General features: G+C 42.6%; 2 gene segments (V, D, J or C); both read left to right on the forward strand.

Moving 5' to 3' along the window:
• LOC111532386 overlaps positions 1-9,911 on the forward strand; it is a 512,723-nt gene that overhangs the window by 422,795 nt on the left and 80,017 nt on the right.
• LOC111521481 overlaps positions 1-9,911 on the forward strand; it is a 514,718-nt gene that overhangs the window by 415,823 nt on the left and 88,984 nt on the right.

Here is a 9,911-nt window from a genome sequence, read left to right on the forward strand (position 1 = left end):
CCCGTGGGGTCAGACTAAAGGGCAAAGAAGCAGAAAGCTGCAACTGTGTCCACCGCCACGGCTTAGGGCCTCCTTCTCACAGAGGCTCCGAAGAGCTCTACATCAGCCTTCACACAAAACATCTCCTTCCGGCTGAACTACAGCCAGGCTGGAGTGCCGTGGCATCATCTCTGCTCACTATAACCTCTGCCTCCCAGGATGAAGTGATTCAGCCTCCCAAGTAGCTGGGGTTACAGGCACCTGCCACCATGCCCAGCTAATTTCTTTTTTGTTGTTGTTGTTGTTGTTTGTGTTTTTAGTAGAGACAGGGTTTCATCATGCTGGACAGGCTGGTTTTGAACTCCTGACCTCAAGTGATAGGAAGTGCTGGGATTACAGGCATGAGCCTCTGCTTCTGGCCCAGGGCCCATTTTTGAAAACATAATTTCAACTTTTATTTTAGATTCAGGGGCTACATGTGCAGGATCGTTACACGGGTATATTGTGTGATGCTGAGCTTTGGGGCACAAATGATCTCATCATGCAGACACCAAGCATAATACCCAATAGTTAGTTCTTCAGCCCTTTCCATCCTCCCTCTCTCTTCCTTCTAGTAGTTGCAGTGTCTACGGTTCCTATATTTATATCCATGTGTACCTAATGCTCAGCTCCCACTTATACATGAGAACATGATATTTGGTTTTCCGTTCCTATGTTAATTTCCTTAGGATTATGGTCTCCAAGCAGATCCATGTTGCTGTAAAGGACATGATTTCATTCTTCTCATGGACGCATAGTATTCCATGGTGTATATGTACCACATTTCCTTTATCTAGTCTACCGCTGATGGCCCCCTAGGTTCATTCCATGGCTTTGCTACTGTGAATAGTGCTGTGAAAGATGTTCAAGAGCATGTGTCTTTTTGGCAGAACAATTATTTTCCTTTGGGTAAATGCCCACTAAAGGAATTGCTGGGTGGAATTATAGGTTTGTTTTAAATTATTTCAGAAATCTCCAAAATGCTTTCTGCATTAATTTTTCCAGGAACTAATTTACACTCAGGCCAACAGTGTATAAGCCTTTCTTTTCTTCTGCAGCCTCACCATCATCTTCTAATTTTTTGACATTTTAGTAATAGCCATTCTGCAGCCAAGTGCTTTCAAGGCCAACGTGGGGAAGAGCCACAAACATCCCTTTTCCAGAAGAGAATTCTTGCCTGCTCACTGGTAGAATTCTTGTTTTCATCGGTCTTTCATTGTTCAGTTTTCGAAGAAAAACCAAAGGTAAAGTGGTATGATCTTCTACACCTGAACCAGTTTGCAGCCACCAGAGCCTGCTGGGAAGGGCTCCGTCCAGCATGCATTGATCTTGTCACCTGGAATTTGAGAGATCAAGAAGCCCCATAGCAACCGACCACACAAGTGCCCATCAGCACTTGTCCTTTCAAGGGATTAGCTCAATTCTGGCTCTGCAGACACTGGCAGCCACAGGTCACAAACCCTGGGTCTCTGTGGGCTTCCCTCATCACCCAGGGCCACAGTGGGCTGCCTGTCCTAGGCAGAGACACAGCAACATTCTCTTAAACTGAAATGAAGCATAAATCCACTTCACCAATAATCATCTCAGGGCACAGTCCCTGCCGCCTTCCTCGGGGATTTTAACATACACATGTCTCTGACCCAAACAGGTAGGTGAGATCTGACTTGAAAGGGGGGAAATCGGGATGAATTGGGGTATCACGAAAGGATCCCCAAGTGCTTTTGTATTGGGACAGGTATCCACATCCCAAACTGTACCTGGAGATGGAGAAAAATGCAGGAGATGAGAAGAGAAAAAAAGGGCAACAAAGTGGCTGGAAGTGATTGAAAGCTTCTCTCATGGTTCTTTCTGGCTCTGGTTGCTTTGTCAAGGTCTTACGTGCAGGCAGGGCCGGCTCTGGCTTGTAGCTGCTGCACTGGGAGGTGGAAGCCTCACTTTACCTCCAGAAAACTCATTTGATCATCTGTAAAATGATAATTTGATCATCCATAAAATGTAAAATCCCAAAGTGGTTGTCATGATAAAATGAAAAAAATATTCTTAACTTATATGAGTTACATGTTATATAGTAAGCTACGTGGTATATAGTAAGCACACAGAAATGATTCACTGTTATCATAATTGAAGGACAGTGGTTTGGTGTGCTAAGCACTAAACACAAACCAGAAAGATATCTCAGAGAAGTAGACAAAGAAATCTATAGTTCAGAATGAACAGTACCAAGAATGGCATGTCCTCCAAATTGAGCTTGGGCAGCTAGATCTGAGCCTATCCTACACATCTGAGTCTACAGTATGAGGTAATAGTCTCCACCTATAGCTGTCTTCTCTGCCTGTAAGGTCATTCCTTTTTGAAGAAAACTGACCTCAGACTATACTGTGATCATTTAAGGAAGAGCACAAAATACTGGAGAAGGCTAGCCTTCAAGCTCTAGATACAAAAATCCTTAGGTTCTTGGGTGTTGCCTTTCAGACAGAAAGTGAGAGTCACAAGCACTGATCCAAAATTCCCCTTTTCCAAAAAAATTTTCCATCTTCTGCCAAGGTTACATCCCTGTTTAGGGCACACTGGTGTCTATGGTTGCTAGAGGAAGAGTCTCTCCTTATTCTCTATGGCAGGAGTTCTGCAAAAATGCCATGACACGGGGACAAAATGAAACAACATGCTTAGGGACAACACAGGAAAAGCCCATATTATCAATGCTCCAAAACCTGGCTACCTCAGCCTTGGCCAGTTATTCGTGAGCAGGGAGGTGTGTCATCTAAACGGTAGTCATGGCCTGGATGGGTCTGGAACTGTGGCAAGGTAAGGCTCTGAGACAAGGTGCCAGGAGAAAGAGGAATTTAATCATCTATTTCTGCCAGGAAGGAAAGAACCAGGAAGGAATCAGATGTACAGTTGGTCCTCTGGGGACCTCTGTCTTGATCCTCAATAAATCTCCTTTTAGATGCCACCTGCAGCAATTCCCACACTTCACAATGCTCTCCATGGCTTCCATTATCCTTATGATCAGCTCTGCCAAGATCTGTATTCTTGGACAAGACAGAATCCTTCTGAATCGCATTGTCTTCCTCTATAAATGGAAATAAGTTCGCTCTGCACATATCATAATTAGCATGTTTGTGGGAAGTTAAACTGTGAAACTCAGCATAAATGAAAAGCAATGTACCACTGTTGCTTATGTGAAAACTCTTGTAAAACTCTCAGACACCATGCACCATCTAAATACAGCAGTGTTAGGTTTGAGCCCATCAGTGATTAGAGGGGGTACGGGGTAGAGAGGGTGTCTCTGAGCAGTGGGTCTCCTGGCTGTGGGGAAGCTGGCTCGGCGGCCATGCCAGGAGTTGAACTCGAAGGATCTCTGTGTGTCCTCTCAACTCCACCAGCCCCACTTTGGCATGTTTTCTGATTCCCTCTGGTTTCTATTTACTTCCTCCCTCTATCCCCCTGGCATGTCCAATTTCACCACCAAGTTTCTGAGCTTTGCTCTTTTGGTTTACTGTCTCTAGAATATCCCTGCTTCTTTTACCTTTCAAAGAATTCAAACTTGAACTCTGCTCACTCCTGCCCATCACCAACCTGAGCTCTGAGTTGCTGAGAAGGGAAAGCACCCTCATAAGGAAGCTCCTTCTTTCCTTACATCACTAGACTTGAGGAGAGACAGCATCTCTATCTCCACACTGCTCTGGCCAAGTTGTGCCTCAGTCAATTACACAACTGTGTCTTAGTAGCCTTGGTAGGGCCCAAATCAGGATATTGTCCGGGAAGATTCACTTTGTACTGAGTCCAGCGTAATCTCACTGCATCTAAGACAGAAAATTCTAGACCCACCCCTCCACATCTTCGTTATTGAACCCAGTATGTGACCCATTTACCACGTGCTCAAATCTCTACCTACTGCTGATTCTCAGATCAGATCATAACCCAGATTTACCATGGTCCAAAGTCTTGGATTTGACATGCCCGCACACTGACTGGAGAGAAGCATCTTCATTTTCACAGGAATGAGCCTTAGATAAGACTTTCCTCCTCTCTTGGGGGCTCCAGGACACTGAAAAGTTCATACTCTGACATCTGATCAGGGGCCATGTCATTCTGGTTCGGGCTGTCAACTCTGAGCAGGTGGGTCAATTTGCATCACCCTGAGTACAGTTTGCCAGGGCAACCGTGAGGTTGCCTGAAGAGAACCTATGACAGGATGCACATGAGACAGACAAATGTCTTCACATTGAAGAAGGGGAGGAGTGTGCCATTGGTTTTCCATCCTCCAGATGCACTGAGTAAGCTCCTACGTAACCTGTGCCCCCTCCTTCTTTGCAGCACTTCCCATCCTTAAGCCTTGGTAGGAAGGAGAACCATCTGGAAGCCCAGAATTCTATGGAATGTGAGTCTCCCTTCTCCTTATCCGTTAGTTTGGAATTCTTATTCCCAGAGTCTTGGATGTGACATCCCCGCACACTGACTGGAGAGAAACATCTTCATTTTCACAGGAATGAGCCTTAGATAAGACTTTCCTCCTCTCTTGGGGGCTCCAGGACACTGAAAAGCCAAGCTTGTTACCAACGCTTGTCCTTCCTTAAGAACATTAAATACATCCCCAATAATTAAAAGGATTCCTAAACAGTCAGGCCATTCTCCCTTCTTCTAACCTTCATCTCCTAGGCCTAAGAAAGCCCAGCTGTTTCTTGCCTTCTGCTAGCTTTTGAATGTGTTTGCCCTTGCTTCTCTAGTTCTTTTAATTGTGATGTCAGAGTGTCAATTTTGGATTTCTCCAGCTTTCTCTTGTGGGGATTTAGTGCTATAAATTTCCCTTTACACACTGCTTTAAATGTGTCCCAGAGATTCTGATATGTTGTATCTTTGTTCTCATTGGTTTCAAAGAATATCTTTATTTCTGCCTTCATTTCGTTATGTACCCAGTAGTCATTCAGGAGCAGGTTGTTCAGTTTCCATGTAGTCGAGCGGTTTTGATTGAGTTTCTTAGTCCTGAGTTCTAGTTTGATTGCACTGCGGTCTGAGAGACAGTTTGTTATAATTTCTGTTCTTGTACATTTGCTGAGGAGTGCTTTACTTCCAATTATGTGGTCAATTTTGGAATAAGTGCAAGGTGGTGCTGAGAAGAATGTATATTCTGTTGATCTGGGGTGGAGAGTTCTGTAGATGTCTATTGGGGGACACCGACAGCTATAACTAAGATCAGAGCAGAACCGAAGGAGATAGAGACACAAAAAACCTTCCAAAAAATCAATGAATCCAGGAGTTGGTTTTTTGAAAAGATCAACAAAATTGACAGACCACTAGCAAGACTAATAAAGAAGAAAAGAGAGAAGAATCAAACAGATGCAATAAAAAATGATAAAGGGGATATCACCACTGACCCCACAGAAATACAAACTACCATCAGAGAATATTATAAACACCTCTACGCAAATAAACTAGAACATCTAGAAGAAATGGATAATTTCCTGGACACTTACACTCTTCCAAGACTGAACCAGGAAGAAGTTGAATCCCTGAATAGACCAATAGCAGGCTCTGAAATTGAGGCAATAATTAATAGCCTACCAACCAAAAAAAGTCCAGGACCAGATGGATTCACAGCTGAATTCTACCAGAGGTACAAGCAGGAGCTGGTACCATTCCTTCTGAAACTATTCCAATCAATAGAAAAAGAGGGAATCCTCCCTAACTCATTTTATGAGGCCAACATCATCCTGATATCAAAGCCAGGCAGAGACACAACAAAAAAAGAGAATTTTAGACCAATATCCCTGATGAACATCGATTCAAAAATCCTCAATAAAATACTGGCAAACCGGATTCAGCAGCACATCAAAAAGCTTATCCACCATGATCAAGTGGGCTTCATCCCTGGGATGCAAGGCTGGTTCAACATTCGCAAATCAATAAACATAATCCAGCATATAAACAGAACCAAAGACAAGAACCACATGATTATCTCAATAGATGCATAAAAGGCCTTTGATAAAATTCAACAGCCCTTCATGCTAAAAACGCTCAATAAATTCGGTATTGATGGAACGTACCTCAAAATAATAAGAGCTATTTATGACAAACCTACAGCCAATATCATACTGTATGGGCAAAAACTGGAAAAATTCCCTTTGAAAACTGGCACAAGACAGGGATGCCCTCTCTCACCACTCCTATTCAACATAGTGTTGGAAGTTCTGGCTAGGGCAATCAGGCAAGAGAAAGAAATCAAGGGTATTCAGTTAGGAAAAGAAGAAGTCAAATTGTCCCTGTTTGCAGATGACATGATTGCATATTTAGAAAACCCCATTGTCTCAGCCCCAAATCTCCTTAAGCTGATAAGCAACTTCAGCAAAGTCTCAGGATACAAAATTAATGTGCAAAAATCGCAAGCATTCTTATACACCAGTAACAGACAAGCAGAGAGCCAAATCAGGAATGAACTACCATTCACAATTGCTTCAAAGAGAATAAAATACCTAGGAATCCAACTTACAAGGGATGTAAAGGACCTCTTCAAGGAGAACTACAAACCACTGCTCAGTGAAATAAAAGAGGACACAAACAAATGGAAGAACATACCATGCTCATGGATAGGAAGAATCAATATCGTGAAAATGGCCATACTGCCCAAGGTTATTTATAGATTCAATGCCATCCCCATCAAGCTACCAATGAGTTTCTTCACCGAATTGGAAAAAACTGCTTTAAAGTTCATACGGAACCAAAAAAGAGCCCACATTGCCAAGACAATCCTAAGTCAAAAGAACAAAGCTGGAGGCATCACGCTACCTGACTTCAAACTATACTACAAGGCTACAGTAACCAAAACAGCATGGTACTGGTACCAAAACAGAGATATAGACCAATGGAACAGACCAGAGTCCTCGGAAATAATACTACACATCTACAGCCATCTGATCTTTGACAAACCTGAAAGAAACAAGAAATGGGGAAAGGATTCCCTATTTAATAAATGCTGCTGGGAAAAATTGGCTAGCCATAAGTAGAAAGCTGAAACTGGATCCTTTCCTTACTCCTTATACGAAGATTAATTCAAGATGGATTAGAGACTTAAATGTTAGACCTAATACCATAAAAACCCTAGAAGAAAACCTAGGTAGTACCATTCAGGACATAGGCATGGGCAAGGACTTCATGTCTAAAACACCAAAAGCAATGGCAACAAAAGCCAAAATTGACAAATGGGATCTAATTAAACTAAAGAGCTTCTGCACAGCAAAAGAAACTACCATCAGAGTGAGCAGGCAACCTACAGAATGGGAGAAAATGTTTGCAATCTATTCATCTGACAAAGGGCTAATATCTAGAACCTACAAAGAACTCAAACAAATTTACAAGAAAAAAACAAACAACCCCATCAAAAAGTGGGGAAAGGATATGAACAGACACTTCTCAAAAGAAGACATTCATACAGCCAACAGACACATGAAAAAATGCTCATCATCACTGGCCATCAGAGAAATGCAAACCAAAACCACAATGAGATACCATTTCACACCAGTTAGAATGGCAATCATAAAAAAGTCAGGGAACAACAGGTGCTGGAGAGGATGTGGAGAAATAGGAACACTTTTACACTGTTGGTGGGATTGTAAACTAGTTCAACCATTATGGAAAACAGTATGGCGATTCCTCAAGGATCTAGAACTAGATGTACCATATGACCCAGCCATCCCATTACTGGGTATACACCCAAAGGATTATAAATCATGCTGCTATAAAGACACATGCACACATATGTTTATTGCGGCACTATTCACAATAGCAAAGACTTGGAATCAACCCAAATGTCCATCTGTGACAGACTGGATTAAGAAAATGTGGCACATATACACCATGGAATACTATGCAGCCATAAAAAAAGGATGAGTTTGTGTCCTTTGTAGGGACATGGATGCAGCTGGAAACCATCATTCTTAGCAAACTATCACAAGAACAGAAAACCAAACACCGCACGTTCTCACTCATAGGTGGGAACTGAACAATGAGATCACTTGGACTTGGGAAGGGGAACATCACACGCCGGGCCCTATCACGGGGAGGGGGAAGGGGGGAGGGATAGCATTGGGAGTTATACCTGATGTAAATGATGAGTTGATGGGTGCTGATGAGTTGATGGGTGCAGCACACCAACATGGCACTAGTATACATATGTAACAAACCTGCACGTTATGCACATGTACCCTAGAACTTAAAGTATAATAATAATAATAATAAAGAATCTTTATACAGGAAAGTGAGTCACCCCACTCAGAAGGGTTATCAGCAGAAACAGGGCATGAAAATCACAGATAACCATGGCATTTCTTCCAAGTGGTCAGTGTAAACTGAACCACCACCACAACTACCAAAAACACAAAACAAGCCAAAAAATGCTTATTCAAAATCCAAGACAAAAGGCGGGGGGGGGGGGGGTGGATATTGGGATGAATTGGGACATCAGGAATGATCCCAAGTGTTTTTGTGTGGGGACAGGCATCTACATCCCAAAATGTACCTGGAGATGGAGAAAAATGCAGGAGAGGAGTAGAGGAAAAAAGGAGGACAAAGTGGCTGAAAATCATTGAAAGCTTCTCTCATGTTTCTTTCCAGCTCTGGTTGCTTTGCCAAGGTCTTGAGTGCAGGCAAGGCCGGCTCTGACTGGGAGCTGCTACTCTGGGAGATGGAAGAGTCACTTCACCTCCAGAAAGCTCATTTGATCATCTGTAAAATGGGCAATCCCATAGGTGGTTGTGATGATAAAATGAAAAAAACATTCTTAACTTATATGAGTTACACGCCCTATAGTAAGTTACCTGGTATAAAGTAAGCACACAGAAATGATTCACTGTTATCATAATTGAAGGACAGTGGTTTGGTGTGCTAAGCACTAAACACAAGTCAGAAAGATGTCTTAGAGAAGTAGACAAAAAAATCTCTAGTTCAGAATGAACAGTACCAAGAATGCCACGTAATCCAATTTGAGCTTGGGCAGCTGGATCTGAACCTATCCTACACATCTGAGTCTATAGTATGAGGTAATAGTCTCCACCTATAGCTATGTTCTCTGCCAGTAAGGTCCGTCTTTTTTGAAGAAAGCTGACCTCAGACTATACTGTGATCATTTAAGGAAGAACGCAAAATTCTGGAGAAGGCTAGTCTTCAAGCTCTAGATACAGAAATCCTCATATTCTTGAGTGTCCCCTTTCAGACAGAGAATCAGAGTCACAAGCACTGTTCTAAAAATCCCCATTTCCAAACAAATTTTCCATCTTCTACCAAGGCTCACGTCCCTGTTTAGTACACACTGGTGTCTACACTTGCTAGAGCAAGAGTCTCTCCTTATCTGCTAAGGCAGGAGTTCTGTGAAGACCCCATGACAAGGGGCAAAATGAAACAACATGTTTAGGGACAACATAGTAAAAGCCCATATTATCAATGCTCCAAAACCTGACTACCTCAGACTTGGCCAGTTATTCGAGAGCAGAAAGGTATGTCATCTACAGGGTAGTCATGGCCTGGATGGGTCTGGAAATGTGGCAAGGTAAGGCTCTGAGACATGGTGCCAGGAGAAAGATGAATTCAATCGTCTCTGTCTGCCAGGAAGAAAGGCACCAGGAAGGAATCAGATGTACAGTTGGTCCTCTGGGAACCTCTGTCTTGATCCTCAATAAATCTCCTTTTAGATGCCACCTGCAGCAATACCCACACTTCACAATGCACTCCATGGCTTGTTGGCCTTATGATCAACTCTGCCAAGATCTGTATTCTTGGGAAAGACAGAATCATTCTATATCTCAGTCTCTTCCTTTATAAATGGAAATACTTTTGCTCTGCACAAATCATAATTTGCATGTTTGTGGGAAGTTAAACTATGAAACTCATCAAAAATGAAA

Source organism: Piliocolobus tephrosceles, chromosome 8 (genome assembly GCF_002776525.5).
Source record: "Piliocolobus tephrosceles isolate RC106 chromosome 8, ASM277652v3, whole genome shotgun sequence".
NCBI lineage: Eukaryota > Metazoa > Chordata > Mammalia > Primates > Cercopithecidae > Piliocolobus > Piliocolobus tephrosceles.